General features: G+C 31.5%; 1 protein-coding gene across 1 annotated transcript in view; it reads right to left on the bottom strand.

Annotated features, from left to right (window-relative positions):
* The window catches only part of LOC105224878 (uncharacterized), a 51,753-nt gene that overhangs the window by 31,233 nt on the left and 1,182 nt on the right, over positions 1-19,338 (bottom strand). The window lies entirely within an intron of this gene.

Raw genomic sequence — 19,338 nt, 5'->3', positions numbered from 1 at the left:
GGAATGCAGCGGAAAATTATTTGAAAAAGTAAACAAAATAAAAACTAATTCAATTAAATGCATTTTGTGATGATGGTGTGAGCAATCGCTTCGTTCATTATGTGCGTTTCATTAAAATATTCAGAACATTAAGACTAAGCAGAAAAATATTTGATATACATATCTGCGATTTAAATTGAATTTAATGTTCATATTGATCAACAATTTTTTATTACATTTTCAACGAGATTATTGACATTTTTTTTAAGTGACTCTTGACTTTTTTGAACAAACTGTGTGCCTAAACAGAGTGGCATAGTGTCATAGTGTTCGTAGACTTTTTCGAAAGGTGTTTAGCGGAGAAAGTCGTTATCAGACTGAATACTCGGATATTCTCGCACGCTTTGACTTCATATCGGATCAATTGGATCGTGGAGTCGCAAAACCGAACTATGGCGGCTCCTTCTTTGCCCCTTTCCCGCGAGAGAGTTGTGAGTGGGAAGGAGCCGTTGGAGGAGAGAGGCAGTGAGCTTCTTTATGAATGGATCACAGCTTGGAGGAGGGTTGGTAGAGAGGTTTACTCTTAGAAGCTCTCTATCAACTCCAGCATCCGCTACCTGAACCCACGTTTTCCCGATAACAGTGGGAGTTTTAGTTGGTTGATGGATGGTCAAAGGCATTATGACTGAATAATTTATGGAAAGCGGTTTTCATTACCAAGATTTTTAATTTTTTAGTACGAGTAGAGGATTCGCTGAATGCCACCGGCCCATGCGTTTCGGCTTAATCACAACATCTAACGATCCTTGGCTTGCAGCCCCAGAATTTGCCAGCTATTCTCTCAAGCCTATAAACTAAAAACAATCATCCACTATGAGCCTTATCGAGGCCTTGGAGGTGAAAATTGATAACAGAACTTAGCAACAAGCGAGTTATTAGTAACATCGGATCAAATAAATTATGAAATTTTCAAATTTTCATAGGTAAAATCAAATTTTTATTTGTGCAATTTCAATTTCAAAAAAATGGCATCAAATAACGGCTTTTATGACGTTTTTCTTATTGTAGTATAACTGTAAAAAGCAACACAGCACCAAAACATGAATTAAAATTGGGGTGTTGCTCAAAATAACAGCTTACAGCTGTGAAAACAGGTGCAGGCCACAAGTAATAACAGCTGTCTGTGTCACCCAAATTAAAACATTTGTTAAAATGTGGCACTAGCTAAGCCACAAGTACAATTAAAGGCACTTGCAACCAAGAGCAGCAAAACACAATAACAACAAGTTGAGCGCATGTCACAATATTATTTCATTTGGTGGTAATAATAGTTTTAATCATGCATTATTGACGTGATTGATAAGTGATACTTTCGGGATCCCGAAATTTTGAGATTTACCAGCATAATAAATTTAAATTTTAAACAGCACTTTAAAATAATTTGAAAAATTAATGGTCATTTTAATTTTTTTCGGGATCCCGAAACTACAGCGCGGTCCTTCGGGATCCCGAAACTACAGCTCCGGTCCCGATTTACCAAAATAGTAAATTTCTGCATAAGTTCATATTTTAAAGCGCCTTTTAAATTAATTTGAAAGGTATATAATAATTTTAAAATTTTTTTCGGGATCCCGAAACTACAGCTCTAGTACTTCGACGTAACAAAAATAAAATGGTTAAAGTACATTAAGAAAATTGTTAAAAAATTGAAAAAAGTTAACTATGCCTCCACAGAGCGAGCTCCTAAGCAGACAATTACGTGGTAAAGTTGCTCAAAAAACCAAAAAATCTATCAAAATTATTATTTTTTATAAATGCATTTATTTTTAATAACTTCCGCTATTATTACATAACTAGTTAATGAAATAATAAATTCAGTAGTAAAACCCTTTATTAATGACTACCTACGCCCAGGGCCACCACTGGCACGTACCACAGAGCACACACGCTGCATGAGCACGTCGCTGGGTGGCGTGGTGAGACATCAACGCATAAATGCGTAAAATTTTAAACAAAAATTTAAATTAACACTTTCGCTTTCAACTGTACGCATATGCAATCAATTATTTCATTTCCTCCTCTTGCTAAGCTACTTCTTCTTTAGCGCATGTGCACAGCGTGACGACAGCAATCAAATATATTTTATTAATTATGTAACTAGATCTAGCAAGTTACTCACTTAGAAATAGAAGGTGCTTGTAAGTATTTGTATGCATATGTGTTATAGCGGCACCATGTTGCAATGACGCATGTGCCACAGGGCGTGAAGTTTGCGATGACGCAACCTTCTACTTCATCACCGATGTGCAAAACAGTGTGTAGAGTCGAAAGCATGCTGAAGAGTGCTAACTTTTCGTGAACTTAGGGGGCCTCAGCGGTGTTATGTTGCTTTCTGCGTGTATGTGTGTGTAAGTGGGCTTTGATGTGTGCAGTTCTGTAATGCCGCAAATTTGTTTAATTTTAGTTGAAATATTAAAAAATTAAAAAGCGCAAATGCGTGAAGGGCATAACGGTCATAAGCGCAGCAGCGGTGTGAAATATATATTTATTTCTAATACCGAATTATATATGTATGTCGTCATCGAATTTTTTAATATAATTTCCTATGTTTTTGAAAAATAATGAGAACGTGGGTTTCTTGTGGCGAGTAAGCTGACCTAAAGGCTCTGAACAGCCATCAAGGTTTCTTTTCTTTTTACCAACTAAATTTCAAAAAAACAACGACTAAATTCATTACTCTAGAAGGTATATAAAGCTTTTTCAAATTTTCATTTTCAAGCTAGCTTTTAAAGAAAAAAATATTTGCAGTTTAATAACAATTGCCTGCTTTTTATATAAAGAAATTAATGGAAAATTAAAATCAAACTCTATTTCCATATCAAAAAGAGTTCAAAAAAAATTATTAAAATTTTTTACAGAAAAATTCAAATAAAATTTTAGGAAATTAAAAAAAAAGCTATTTCAAAAGATATGTATATAAAATAAATATTTCATAGCACATCAGTGCAAAAATTTATTGAAAAAACAGTCAAATTTGTTGCACTGTTCATTTTTAATTATAAAATATTTCTAATCGTTATTTAAGTTCCAGATCATTCATTAAAATCAGAAAAACTATCTTTAGTTTATAACATCCGCCACTCCTTAGTATTTACAACACATTCAATACATATCAAAAGACTTAAGCAACGAACTTCTTTGTTTTGCTTTTTCAACACAAACAACAAAAGACTTAAGCAACGAACTTTTTTAGTTTTCCCGCAAAAAAACCACACACAATACACATAACCATATTTGGAGACAAAACATGCGCCAATACATTGTGTATAAGTATAAATTTATTTGACATTTTGATATTTCCACAGTTATGAACAGATGTTTCTGCTTATCAAATGACACTAATGCGCACAATTACTTAGCAACGCGCCAACAAACACAAAGCAAAAGCAACAAAAACACTATATATACCAGCACACATCCGAGAGCCGTTCAGCGTCATAAAAAACCAAAATCAGTGACTTTTGTGCTTGAGTTTGTCGTCTGTGGCAAAGTAAAATAGTAAAATGCGCTTTTGAAATGGAAAGCAAGCATTAGAATTCCAAATATACATACATACATACAAACAAACACGCATACCAATATGTATTTAAAAAGCAAGTGCATGCTTTGTTTGTAATTTACGCTCAACTTGTTTGACTTTTATTAATATTCTTGTTTAGAAATATGAAAAAGATGAGTACAGATGAGCAAAAGTCGACTTGAGCAACTCCAGCGCCAAGTATGACGTAAATATTGAATGTGATACCTCAGCTGCAATTGTAAACTACAAAGTATAATTATAATAACAACAAAAAGTGTTTGTTAGTTTTAATTTATTTTCGTTTGACAAATGTACAAAGTTTATTTCAACAAATTGCCGGATGCATTGAACTAACTTGAACAACTCAAATATACTATAAGTTTGTGATTTTAGTGTAATAAGTTCGATAACCTGCTGATGAGTTTATGTTGTGAAATTCTAGTGAGCAGCTCTTTAGTATAGAAATTAATCAATGGCATCGAGTCACTTTGTGATAAAACGGGCGTAGGTGGCAGGTCATAGCGGAATTATAGGCAATTGATGGCCTAGGAAGGAAGGGTATCCTATCGCCGCTATAACAAATACCAAAGAGAATGTTTTTATTTCCATTTTTTATTCGTAAGCACAACCAATGACCAAAGCTATTACAAAGCTTTGCAGTTAAATTACAGACAAGTTATTATTGGAAGCATGCTTAATTCATGTCAAGTAATTTGCAAAATATTATTATTTAAGCTTCAAAGTCAAGTTTAAGAACGAACTTGGCGCAAAGACCAAGTAAGTGCCATATAAGAAATGAAGTGGTCAAAGACATATGAAATCACTAATGAAACGGGTTTTCCATACCTATTAATGTAATTTCTGTGCAAAACTAGAAATATGTACAAAATTAATTGATTGACCTGTACCCAAAGAAAAATTTATAAAAAAAAATACATAAAATTAAAAAATTATAAAATTGCATAAAAATTAGATTTTTTTTAAACAAGAAATGTTACGTGTAGGTGATACCAAAGCTAAAATAATAATCTTCACAAATACAAATTCCTCCTTACAAGAACTTGATTTTGATCATCGGTTTCGGCATCGGCAATTTCACGTTCGATATTCGTACAAAGTTCAATGCTCATCACTGGCTTACTGGCATAGACTATAGACTTGATATAGCTCCACAGGAAATAGTCTAACGGCGTTAACTCGAACGACCGAGGCGGTCAATTGACTGGGCCGTTCACGGCTGGACAAGTTCACCAAACTTGGTTTTCAATAAATCGATTCTGACATTCGTTGTGTGCTTGTGGCGCCGTCCTGCTGGAACCACATATTGTCCAAGTCCATATCATTCAATTCGGGAGAAAAATATTCGATTCTCATTGAGCGGTAGCGATTTCCATTCGGATCATTTTTAAGTTACTCAGCCCAATTCATGAACATACGACGATTCTGGTGGTCAAGCGGCTTCAGTTCTTACATCAATTTGATCTTGTAAGAATGTAGGCCAAGATATATTCGCAAAATACGTCGCAACGACATCACACAGATGCCCAACGTTTGAGAACGACGTGTTAGAGACTGATTTGGGTCTTCCTCAATTGATGCGCTAGCGGCAGCAATATTCTCGACACTACGAGCACTTCTTTGTCTCACTGCTGTGGATTAAAACTTTTCCACTAGACGCTCAATTGTTGATCTGAAAGGATGATTATGATTACCATAAATTGGATGTAGCGCCACTTAATCCGAATTTCGGTAGCAAATTTTAATAATTCCGACTCGTTTTTGGAACGTATTTCTTTCCATGATGACATGGCAAACTTTATTGAAGAGAAATATCAAAAGAGCGGGAGAAAATATGGCCTCGTTTGTTGTCCCTATCGGTCTACTTTTCTACGCTACCTATCGTAACACCCATTAATTATATGAGCCTTTCTTTAAGTAAAATATTTAGAGCACAAAAAGTGATTTATAATAATATCTTATTTAAATTACCAAAGAAAAGTGTGGACACACTTAATTTATGCAACATAATTTGCACAAAATTAAGTAATTTATGCGACAATGTGAACATAGCTTCATGGATTGCACTATCTTCCTACAAACCAGCGTTAATTCTGAAACTGTAATTCATCTTATTACCTCTGATTTCTACAGCTGAGCTGAAGGTGGATCCATGCTGTTATATAATAACCGCAGCAGCGGAGAATTACGCACAATGCGACCTTGAAACGCGGTCACAAGCAGCAGACTGAGTCAAACCAGCATGTAACAGCGATTAAGCCGTTATTATCATTATCTAATTTTATGTGTGTGTATAACACTTCGCATTACATTAGTGCTCGAGTTAGCAATTCAATTAGATCTGCACTGAATTAGCGTTAACTAAAGCTGAATGTTGCTCGTTATGCGCCATGGCTCATTAAGGTACGCAGAGGTCATGCAATTATTTAACTCTTTGGCAGTTAAACACGTTGTTAGCGAATTGACTACACGCGCAGATCACATTTTGGCAAAAAGCATGGCAACGCTGTGCTGCCTGCTCGCTCATTTGTGGCTGTTATGCAATGCGCGGACGAGGGCAATCGAAAATGGGTCAGTCATTTGATATGATAAATAGTCAGGCAGGCAGGCAGACAGGCGGGTCAGCTACCGCTACAGGTTGAGCGAATGGCACCGACGTGCGATGCTAATGATTTGCACTAACGGCCATTTGATGTGATCAAAAGTTGTTTCTTGTTGTTGCTGTCTTTATTTCTTTTCTTTTACATAACAAGGAGTGGCCACACTAAACTGCTGTCCATCAAGATTTACTGCATGTTCGATTGCGCATCAGCGCGTCGGCTTTTCAGTTCAAAGTTGGACAACGCGCATTGATTAGCAGCAGCAGCAATGATCATTAGCAACATCAATGATCATCATTAATAGCATTAGCAAGCATCGACATAATTTCGCTAGCGTTATTCGCTGACTGATGTTCACATCAACTTCTTTTTTCATATGTATTTATGTATATACTGTGCAGCAGGTCATCTTCGCAAACCCCAAATGCCATTTCTTCATCTCACCTCACATAATTCACAGCTTTTGCATATTTTTGCATATAAAATCTATTTTTCCCATCCTCTTTGCTTAGAAAATTGTAGTTTTTTTTGATATTTCAAAATCAATTGAAAATAAATTAACGCACTTTTGTGTTGCAAAAACAAAAGCAAAAAATATAAACAACGAAATAAACAGGCTTCCCGTCAAAATATTCAAGTGTGAATAAAAATAATAATTAATAAATTTTGATAAAAAGCAACAAATATATATACATATATATACATAAATAATAAGTGGCTTTAATTCGGAGAAAAAAGAAAGATTAAGTAAAAATGTATGAAAACATATTGTATATTTTAAAATAAGCCGCTATTTGCTTTAAACGACAAAATTAAAATCTAAAAAAATTTGCAAAAATTTAAAAAATAAATATTAAAAAATTTATATAAAATTAAAAAAAGTTACAAAAAATTTTAAAAATTAATATAAAAACTTATAAAAACAAATAAACGTTACAGATGTATATCAAAAAATATTAAAATTTTAAATAAAAAAAAATTAAAATCTTTTTTAAATATTTTTTATAATATATACATATATCAAAAAATATTAAATATATATAATATTAAAATTAAATAAAAATAAACAATATTATTAATAAAATTTTAAATAAAATATTTTTTAGAAATAAGCGATGTTGCCAAAAGCCACAAAATTAAAAATTAACAAAAAAAATAAAAATAAATTTAAAAAAATAAAAAGAAATAAAATTGTAAATAAAATTAAAATTAAAAAACTATGAGAAATAAGTGATTTTGGCACAAATTAAAAATATAAATATAAAAAAATAATACAAAAAAAAATAAACATTTTAAATGAACTTTTTTTTGAATATAAAAAAAAAAATAATATAAAATAAATTTAAATTAAAAAAATTATTAAAAATTAGCGATTTTGACACTAACGTCATAGTTCAAAAATTAAACAAAAAACTTTAAATTTGGAATAAAAATTTAATTTAGATTTAAAATTTAAAAAGTTGTAAACAAATACGAGTAAGTTATACATACAACAAAATATAAAAATAGTTGTAAAAAAAAATTATTTTAAATAAGCAACTTTCTTTCAAATCTCAAATTTATGTATGTTCACATTGTTCATTATAATTGAAATAAATTTAAAAAAAATTTAAAAAAGTTCGAAAAAATTAAAATTAGATGAAAAACAGCAAATAAAAATAAATTGGAACATTAAAACTAAAAACAAAAATTATAAAAATATATAAACATCAAATAAGTTAAAGATAAATACTAAAAACGATTAGAATTTTAAATAAGAAAGAAAAAATAATAATGTTAAATAAAATAAAAATTAATTAAAAACGTATTAAAAATTAGCGATTTCGACACAAACTACAAAATTAAAAATAAAACAAAAAATTAAATTTTAAACAAAAATTTAATTAAAAATTTTAAATGAAAATAAAAATGAGTAAAAATAATCATTTTGAATAAAATAAAAAAATAATAAATAAATAATTCCAACCTCAAATTTATGTTAAAATTAAAACAAAAAGATTAGAAAAAAATAAATAAAAAAAATGTAAAAACAATTAATAAAAAATTAAAAAAAAAAAACAAAAAAAATTAAATGAAGAAAAAATTTTGAAAAAATTAAAAATTTATGTAAAGATGAATTGAAATAAAAATAAATAAATTTGAAATAATTTTATTCAAATCACAAAATTTCAAACAAAAAATTTCAAAATTAAAATAAGTAACGTATGCAAAAAACATAAAATTTTTTTGAAAAAATATGATTTTTATTATATAAAAAATATAGTAATAATAATAAAAAAATAGGAAATATATAAAAAAAAACGAATTTTATTAAAACTTAAAAGATAAAAATAAAATATATATATCGTTAAAGAAATAAAAAAAATAAAATAAATAAAATAAATAATAAAAATAAATGCCATTTCAATTAACATAAAAAATTATGTAAAATAAAAATAAATAAAAAAAACTACAAATAAATGAATAAAAACGCAATAAGCGGCATTTCATACCAACCAAAAAACAAAATATATTACTTGCAAAACAAAATTGCAAATTAAAAATAAAACTAAAATAAAAATAAAAATAAAAAGAAATTTGTTTAAAAAAATCCCCGCCTTTTGTCTCGTTGATTATCGCTGATAGGAGTATTCACTGCATGCCTTGTCGAAATTCCGAAATTAACAATTATTGTTCGAACACTGATCGTGCTGATCGCGCGGATCGCGTTGCTCGCTTGAACTGCTGAACTGTGCGGTCGCTGTGCGAACGATTGCAGTCCAGCGGCGTTAACCCAAATTCGCTGTTGTATCGAACAGTTAACTATGCGCAGACTAGCTACATGCTGACACACACAAAAAAACAAAGCTTTCTTTGAAGACAGCTGTTTTGGTTTATGACTGAGGAAGCATTTTTTTTTCTAATTTTCTGTGCTTTTTTGCCATTCCTTTTGCGTGCCAAATATTATATTACCAATTCACAAATATTTTAGTTTTGCTTTTGTTTTCGTTGTTTTTATGATTTATTTTTTATTTTATTTAGCTATTATTGCTTTCTCCGTTAAGTTTGTTCGACTTGTAATTAATGCAAAATACACAAATTAAAAGCCTTAATGGTGAGCGGGTGGCCAACTGTTCGGTACAACAGTAAAAACAATCGAATAGTTTATTTTTTCAAAAAAATCATAAAAATGAGTTTGCAGAAAAAGCCTGGCACGCGGTTTGAAATAGGAGAGCTATGACTCTTATAGTATTTTTGAGTTTTGTTTTCATTTTTTTCACTCAGTTCGCTCAATGAAGCGAAAATAATTATGATTTTTACTTGTGCGTTAAGGTCACGGAAGATTTTTTTGGAATTTTCTTTTGTCGGTATTTTTGTAGTTTCTAAGAATGCAAATTACCGATATTTAAATTTCTATATTTTTTTCCTCGATTCATTCACAACAATTATTATTGTTTTTGTTGTTTTGAGTTGCCGTGCTAAAAATCTGCAGTGATGTCATGCCTGACTTGGGCATAGTGATGTCTATAAAGGAATGCTTTCTACTTTCCAAAATGCTTTTAGTAAAAATGATTTCACACCTCCAAGTATAGATTCTCTATTTTACGGTTCTAATGAATTTATTTGAGTTCACTTCTTTCAGGCTGTTTGTAGTGCTAAAAGCATACGTTTTTTTTCAGTGAAAAAATATTACAGAATGGATGACACCCACTAACATTTTGTTAGCTCAAAGAATCATCAACTAATTTCAACTATGACTAAGGCTAAGCATACGATGCGACATAAGATACAGAATACAAAGAAAATAAAAAGAAAGTATACTGAAATTTAATGTAATGAAATGTTGTATCTATTCGGTTCTAGTTGTTTGAAAGCATTTCTTCGTAGCTTCCTGTCCTCTGTAGTTTAAAAAGTATAGTTAGTTTAAAAAGTTTATTCAGCGGTAGTAAAGAATTTTAAAATTACTCTTCGCCTATTTTGCAATACTTCAGAGCAGTAATGATGTATTACAGAGAATTATATTAGAAAAATTCCAAAATAATTATTAAGAATGTTTTTAGAACACTATTGATAAGCCAAAACTATCAGTAATTTAAGCCCATACATTTAATAAATTATAAAATACAACTCATGAGGTCATAATTGGACGGAAAAAGATGGTAAACGATTACGTAAATCGAAAAAGTTAGACTTTTTTCGTTAACTCTTGTTGATCCAGATTAAATTAAATGAGTAAATGAGGATTGCACTGCGACCTAGGGTCCATCACCTCTTCTAAGTCACAACATCTCAACTAGCCCGAGCAAATTGATAAATTCCAATATACTGCTAAGTGCTATTAAGACGATGTGATCGCTTTTTTGAAACATGGATTCAAGGGCCTTTATCCTGTGTCTACAGACTGCTCTGCATTCAATTAGTAGGTGTTCTGGTGTTTCAGACTCCAAGCCGTACAAGAAGCTAGGCTCGTGTTAAATAAGTGCTTCTTGAGCTTACAGTGTCCAGTGTAGAAGGCGTACTTTTCGCTTGTGTTTTTTCATTGGGAGGTTTATTACATATTTAAACCTTTAAACATGCCTAGGATTTCTTGTCAATGCTTCTCCCTACCCACTGCTTCATCCTTGCGAAGCAGCTTCTTTATGGTGTGTGGACCAAACGTAATAAAGGTTCCGGTCCTATTATGTTGGTGGATGCTGTTGAGCGGGCAAGCTCACAGTTCATTTCCGGGTATAACTTTGTGACCTGGCAGCCAAATAAGGCGCACTTGGTTACGATCTGATAGATTATTCAGTCGTTCTATACACTCCTGCACCAATAGCAATTGGATCACGTACGCAGAGATCTCTTTGAATGACGCTTGATTATCAAAGCTATACTTCACTGCGATAGTTGCGTTGGAGGACTAACACTACATACCGATTTATAACAAAGGCCGCTGCTTGGAATATGCTCGGAAAACTACCCATAAGTATGGAGAGTTTTGTGCGTGGTCCTGCGATCCCTGCTCTCTAACGTTTTCGAGCCATCGGTGTACCACTTGATTCTACTGTCCTTAAGCAGTAGCTAGAGAGCGAAATCGTTCCATTCGGCCTTACTGCTGAAGATAACTTTTAACTTCCTAGTGAAGTTAACACTTTTGTTAAAGCTATACTTTGGAAGAAGAGCTCGTGGTATTTCGCCACTTAGGTCCTTCATGAGTTGGGAAGAGATTAAGTTGACCTAGAATGCCCCTTTGCTATTTTTTGCATTCAAAGTCGAACAATTTCTATACCTATATCTATTTTTACATATACATTTTTCTTTCAGATCGTTGTTGTTGTAGCAGCAGAAAACATTCCTGAAATACTTTTGAAGCATACGGCCAAAGCAGTTACTTCTTGGCTGGAATGGTTCTCCAACCTCAAAATACGGTAATCAATCGACTAGTATTTAAACGTCAAAGTATTCGTATTCAATGTCCTCTCCTATGTAAACTAATTTAATTAAATTTAGTATCCTGTATTAAATTCAACTAACTGACTGCACTGAGAGCTTGTACAGAAATAGGCCTTAATTTCTGATATTTAAAGTCTAATATTTCGATTCTTAAGTATAATAAATTTTGATGATTATTATTTCGCAGGCCAAATTTTGATAATGAACCATTCAAATAAATTAAAATTTTCTAGTTTTGGTAGTAAGAATATTGGACTTAATTAAATACTCGAGCAGAACTTGAAAATATTTTGTATTTAATAAATATTATTTTATAAAAATCATAACTCAAAATAAACATTGTTTGCTATATATACATAAACGCCGAAAACACTATTCTTCAATTCGATATTCAAAACAATCACATTAAGTTGAAAAATATTTATTAAAAATGTTAAGACACACGAAATTTCATAAGAAATATGTAATTCGTTGCCAAAATGCCTGTGTATGTGTTAGTGTGTCGCGTAGGCACCGCCGCCAATGCTGGCTCAATTTGGAAATTCCAACGTATTAAATCACAATTTAATTAAAATCGCATTGATTTGTGTGCTTGCCGGCGTTGGAAAACAAAATTGAGCGGTGGATTGTTTTCGCAGCAGGTTCGTTGCAAAAGTCTTTTGTTTTCGCAGACTAAATGCGTGTAAAAAGCACACTGTTGCATAGACCAAACGCGCATTTCGACGCTTTAGCCTTGAGCAACGATTGCATTAGCGGACATAATCACCGAATCACTGGCCTATTTGGCCTATTTAGAAACGTAACGCCAGCAGGTTTCTCGAATACATTTTGTGCGTGTGATAATTTGCGTTTGCTTTTGAAAAATATTTTTTTTTAACGGCTTTTTTAGTTTTATTTTCTTCTTTGAAATCTTTGACTGTTTCATATTTTTTTGCTTATAGTGTTGTTGTTTGTTTTCTTAATTTTTTTGTTTATTTCTTGGCTTGTCTTGCTCTCGTGTACGCGGTTGCTGATTGCCAAGATTACCATTGTATTACAACGTGTGTAGTGGCATAACAACAATGTAAACAATCGCAACGCAGCATAAAAATAACAAATATGTAATAAAACAACAATACTCTAATAAAACAACAATAAAAATAATCAAACGACATTATATGATAGCAAATAAAGCACACAAAAGACACAAGTCTACTAGCCGACTTCAGCTTAGTTCCCAAAACGCCAGCGCGCAACGTGACGCCAGGCATTGTTTTGTCATCTGCGCGTCTTCATGGCTTCAGTTGACACGCACAAGCACACACATGCATTTATAGCAGCATATATGTGGACCATGTTGCGCGCTAAAGCCACTGAACTTTGCCATTGTGTGTTGGCGAATGCAAATTGTTCGATTTCATCATTGTTTGAACCTCATCCCATTACTCACAGCATTTCGTACGTTGCAGTTGCCACTTGCCACGCGCACACACACACGCATGCAGATAGAGAAGTGTGAATATCAGCGTCTGTCACTGCCGCATGTTGAAGAAAGGGCTAAAAAAACAAATTCAGAAACAAAGACAAAACCCACAAATAATTGCCGCAAAAATATCTCTAAATCTTTCCGCTCGCTTAATTATCAGCATTGGACGCAGCCGCACGAGTTTTGATGTAACAAATTTACAGCTAAAAGTTTGTGGCGGCAAGCGGCATAAGCTGGAAACAAATACAATAACTAAAAGAAGGTATAATTTTAATTGCTTTAACGCCAGGTGGTCAGCGTAGCATTGAAAACACACACTGAAATAATATTAGAAACAGTTAAGGTCGTTTCTGTGCGGCGAAATGCCAAGAGCGTAAAAGAATTCAAGAAAATATGCAAAGTAGTTGAGTGTAAAAGCAGCCAAACAATAGCGATCAGCTTAGTGGGGCATTTTAGGAACAATAGTACAACAACAATAACAAACAACAAGCAAATAGTAGTAAAGCATAACGCTAATAAAAGCTTCCTGAGTCATCAGCTTGCTTCTTTGCCAATAAATATTCGGCCAGTACGCCAAAATAGCCACCAAATATGGGTCAAATATGAGCGATTCTTGTTCTTATAGCGCGAACGCTGACCCAATCACTGGATTGTGTTTACACAGGGCAACAAGCACCCACACTACGATAAAAAAAGACAGAAAAACAATAACAACAGAATTCGTTTAAGAATTTGCAACAAAAAATTATTTAAATTTCTACAACAAATTAAGGTAAAAAAATTACAACAACAACAACAGAAATCGTTATAAAATAATAGCAAAAATAAAATACAAAATAAGTTCTACAACAACAATAACAACCATATTCGTTTAAGAATTTACAACAAAAAATTTTAAAACACAGCAACGATAACAAAAAATAAGTGTAAAAAAATACAACAACAGCAACAGCAAGGATCCTTAAAAACTACAACAACAAAGAAAAAATAGCTGAATTTCTACAGTAATAACAACCATATATTTTTAAAAATTACAGCAACAACAAAATATGTTTAACTCTAAAACAACAATAAGAAATAACAAAAAATAATAAAATACTACAACAACAATTACCAGATGGCTTAGAAATCTACAAAAGCAATAAAAACAAATTAAATTTAAAAAATTACAACAACAAAGCAGGAATCGTTCAACAATAATTACAACAACAATAACAAAAATCGGTTAAATTTCTGCAACAACAATAACATACATATTTGTTTAAAAATTACAACAACAACTAAAAATAATTTAAAATCTACAACTGCAACCACAACAAAATATTTAAAAATCTAGAACAATAACAAAAAATATTTAAAACTCTACAACAAAAATAACAAAAAAATCATCAAAAGGCCTACAAAACTCGTAAACAGCACGCACAATAACGTCTTCGCCCAGCTATATAAGGCATATGAGTGTTTGTGTTCGCATGTCTCCCGCATGTTTGCCACTCAAATTATAGCGAAACATATGAATAATTCAACAAATAAAATAGTTGTACTATATACTTTTATTTGTTTGTATTGCTAAGCTATTTATTAATGAATGGCAATTTTGTCGCTGCGGGCGTAAATGGTCAACAACAACAACAAATTAGCAAAAAATATGGCACACATATTTTTGCAGCTAAATAAGCAAATGCCATTTTGGCGATTCCTTCACTTCCTGGGCAAATGAAAAAAAAATATTTGATATGACAGATAATATCGATTTACATACATCGATTTTGTACTTTGCGTCGCAGTGCAGACAGCTTTGTATTGTTTTATTATTAAGGGAACATAATTTTGCGATTTTGATCGCAATTTGGTGTATTCAGATATCGGGATCCCGACAGGCAAACGTTCAAATGTTCATAGAAAGTATATAACATATGTATGTCTTAACAAAATTTAAATTAATTTCAAATTAATATTCTAAAAATCCAGCAATTTCGGGACTAAAAGCTGTTTGCTTTATTATAGTATTGTTTGGTACTAAATACATTTTTTGAAATAATATGATGATTCTTCCATAGAATGTATGTAGCCAATTGTTTTAACAACCATAGATTAATATTTAAAAAATCCCGCAATTTCGGGACTAAAATTTTGTTGCAAAATTGTATTAGTTTTTGGTTTTAAATACATTTTTTGAAATAATGCGATTACAGAAAGTGTATACCAAGCAGTACTGATAGCCCTATGTTGATATTTAAAAAACCATAGAATTTTCAGGACTATTTGGGACTCATCGAATAAAGTAATATACTTTGATATTTGAAAAATCGCGAAATATCAAGACTAAATATTTTTCGTTATTTTACTAAAGTTTATTTATAAAAATAATATATACAAAAAAAAACAAAAAATGTTGGGCTATCTTTCTCATTCCCAGAATAAAAACTGTGTTTTTAATTAAATCTGAAATTTCAGGGCCAATAATTAATCATGATGTAGAATAAATCATTCGAATAAAGTAATATGCTCAAAAAAATGTATACTAAGATATATTAATGATCTCACATTGATATTTTAAAAATCCCGAAATTTCGGGACTACAAATTTTTCGGGATTTTTGAGCTTTTCTTTCTCAATCCCAGAATAAAAATTGTTTTTATTTGATATGGATACCAGAAGTCAGTTTCGATATTTCGAGTACTTTGCAATGACCTTTTTAATTTATTTCATATAGTTTAAAGGAGCTCTTCAAAACCAAGGTTTCATTGACTTCGAGACTAAGAAAATAATCCCAGAATAAACCATGCCAGTGGGATTCTTAAGTAAGTTAAAGGAATTTCTGCGGCTATTACCGCTTTAACTTGGAAAAGGCACCAAAACTATGTGGCGGATACTTACCAAAGAATCGAAACGTATTCATTACAAAACTTGCGATCGGTTTCGTGAAAGCCGTTATCATAGATATTGGGTATCAACAAGGGAAAAAATAAAAAATACCGCAGAACTATTTAATCCTAGAAAATCTATTTGAAATATTCAACCTCAGCCTCAATTACAATGAGTATGATAGATTTCCAAGATTGCAATGACGTCAATAATAAGAATGGAAACAGTCAATATGCTAAAATTGTGTCAAACTTTCTTTCACTCTTGCCTGACGATCTAATTTATTCGTCTTGTAATCGGTTCATTATGGTTGACACTTAAAAAGTTAGAGTATGTTACTTAAAAATTTTTAGAAACTTTATTTATTTTTTTTTTTTTGATTTTATCAAAAAGGTTAGAAAAAATGTGGAAGTCAGAATAAATAAATACTGAAATTAAAAATTATTTTCTTTTCAATTAATAAAGCAATCTATGACTAAAATTATTATATACTTAAGTTAACGGTTAATCGCATTCTTACTTAAAACACGTCGCAAACCGAAGAGGCATTAAATTCTTTCCGGCGTTCAGCACAAAGGAAAATAAAGAGCTGTGTGGCAAATTACTACTAATTGCAAATAAAATATTTGGCATGTCTAATGGTCAATATGTGCATATGTATGTGTGAAGTGTGCACAAAGCAAATATTTATTAGAGATTAAAAAATAATAAAAATCATTTTCACTTGTGAAGTGTGTCTTCATATTTGCCTGCCACTCGGCTGCTGGGCTTGAGCGACGTTAGACCTGAGACCAGAGTATGACTAAGGGCGCGTTCAGTTAGCGTCTGCCAACGGCTGTTTGGCTTGTTTATTTGCCTGTTTGTTTATGTTTACTGCATTTTTGCATCAAGGCATTGAATAATTAAACGGTTGGGAATTAATATTCAAATAAATTTTTTTTCTTAACTCAAACACAAAAGCTTGTCGCGTGTAATTGCTGTTCTTGAAATGTAATTGGTTCTGTTGGAAATGTGATTTGTTCAAAATTAATAAATAATTGTAAATTGTTTGAAATTACTTGGGAATGGACGGGCAGCAGGCAGGCCAAGCATGCAAAGTCAATTTTAATTACACAGATCACATATGTATGTATGTGTATGTGAATGTTTTTTCTTATAAATAAGATTTGTGGAATTTTAATCGCAAATAAAAAGAAACAGTTAAATGAATATATTTGTTTTGTTTTTGCAAAATTACAAAATTGTGTAATCTTTATTTTTCTAATTCTGATAAATATTTTTAAAGCATGCAATGTTGCAATTAATATTTTTTAGTGTCAAATGAATGTTATAATTAAGAACTGATTGATTGTGAGAATGTTATTAAAGAAATTGATAATGAAAATTTTATTTTTAATTCAAAAAAATTTTAGTAATTAACGTTTTGTTTTTTTTTTTTAACAAATTTTATCTAAAACCAATCAAAACCATTGAAGGTCATATGAGAACTGAAGAACGGTCATGAGTTATGTAGAGTTCATTAAGGTATTGCTTGAATATATAATATATTCAGATCCTTCCACGCATTTTGATGAATATAGTATTCATAAAATGTTGTTATAATAAAGTATAATATATGTACATATCTATATAAAGCGGGAACTTTATTGACAAGGGATTGTTCTACAGTTTTTCAACTTTGAGTTGTATTTTTAACATAATCGAGATATATAGTAAACTATCCTACCTTTTAAGTTGGAACAAACTGGACACAATATGCTAAATTTTACTGATATCGGTTCAGTAGTATAGAAGTTTAGCCCGGACAAAACTCGACAGGTATTTTATATATGTACTTGTGTATATTTTTCATATGTAAGCATTTGGCACGTAAACAGTGTCTACGCCAAAAAAGAAGAAGATTAGTAATTTAAGTAAGGAATCTCTCATAAAAACGTAATAATATAATATAGAGACAAATGACGCTAAAGGAAACTCAAATATACAATATATATGTATGTAGAAAAATTTGAATTTTCATTATTATTTTCATAGGTCTTTATTTAGACAGAAGACTCGCTTGGAAGACACACATAAAAGAGAAATTAAAAATAAAGTTTGACTCTACAAGTCAATCCTTAAACCAGTATGGACGTATGCAATGCAGTTATGGGGTACGGCGTATAAATTCAACATTGAAATCCTCCAAGGATATCAATCTAAGACTTTAAGAAGCATTGTACGAAAAATCAGTAAGTCTTGTCGAAAATACCTTGATAGACTTTCTAATCATAGAAACTGGAAAAAGAACTCACGTTTTCGACCTTCAGGACAGATTTTAATTAGTTTTAAGAATATTTTTTAGCAAATTATGTTATTAAAGAATATATTGATTAGTCTCAATGGAGCTCAATCAATCGTGTTATTTATAAAATTTACTTTACTCTATATCAATATCTATAAGTTTATCTTGTTAAAAATACATATGAAAGCAACAACAATGCTATTTCCTTCAATTATTAACAATAGAGAATGAGGATGTGTTATCAATGGAATGTAGCCCCTTAGTACGCATTCCCCTTTTGACTATAACAGTCTCTCTTATTTATACCAGTTGCTTGTTCGATTCAATACTATTCAAGGTTTGACGAAACGAAAACATTTCATCCACGTCTTAACATCGCAATATACGCAATTGGAAGAATATTCTCTATACATATATTTATTTCTTATATTATTCAGATGGTTGTCAACGAGGACTATTAGAGTCATCGTGAAGTGTCTAAAATAATAATATTGTGTATCATTGCGTCATTATCTTGAAAAAGAAAGTTCGAAGCAGAGGAATATTACTCCGATTTTTCACGTATAATTATACGTAATTATCCTGTAACCACTTTACTAGTTAGGTAATGAAGCCAAAATCGATCATGGCATATCGGAGACCAATAAACAATGGGAATGGGTATTTCTCGAGGTGAAAAAGGAAAGACAAAAGGACTTAAACGCAAAAAGTTCAGATAATTTTATGTGAAAAGTAGTATTTATTTATTTATGAATGATATCTCGACTGAGTAAGAAAGCACGATAAATGCTCCAATCTTGAAATTTGTGAGTTAAGGGGAAATTATTTGAAGTAAAGAGGGTACATGTTTGTTTTACTACATTGTCACTATGAAGGATGGAGCCATGTGTAGAAGCTCATGCAAATAAAGAAAATTCTCTGGGCGCCGTTTTCTTGGGAGGGGCCAGAAACGATTATTTTACATATTTCCTAAGCAGCTCGCGACTTCCGGTCTTCGACGGAGTATCCTCTGCGTAGCCAAAAAACATCTGTTTGAAAGCGAGCTAAAGTGAGAAAGCGGAACATCAGGGTTGTGGGATGGGTTTGGGACCCACCACGTCAAAAATGATACCACTAAATGTATTAAATC

Source organism: Bactrocera dorsalis, chromosome 5 (assembly GCF_023373825.1).
Source record: "Bactrocera dorsalis isolate Fly_Bdor chromosome 5, ASM2337382v1, whole genome shotgun sequence".
Classification (NCBI taxonomy): domain Eukaryota; kingdom Metazoa; phylum Arthropoda; class Insecta; order Diptera; family Tephritidae; genus Bactrocera; species Bactrocera dorsalis.
Note: the sequence above shows the minus strand (reverse complement) of the source record. Positions and strands in the feature narration are given on the sequence as shown.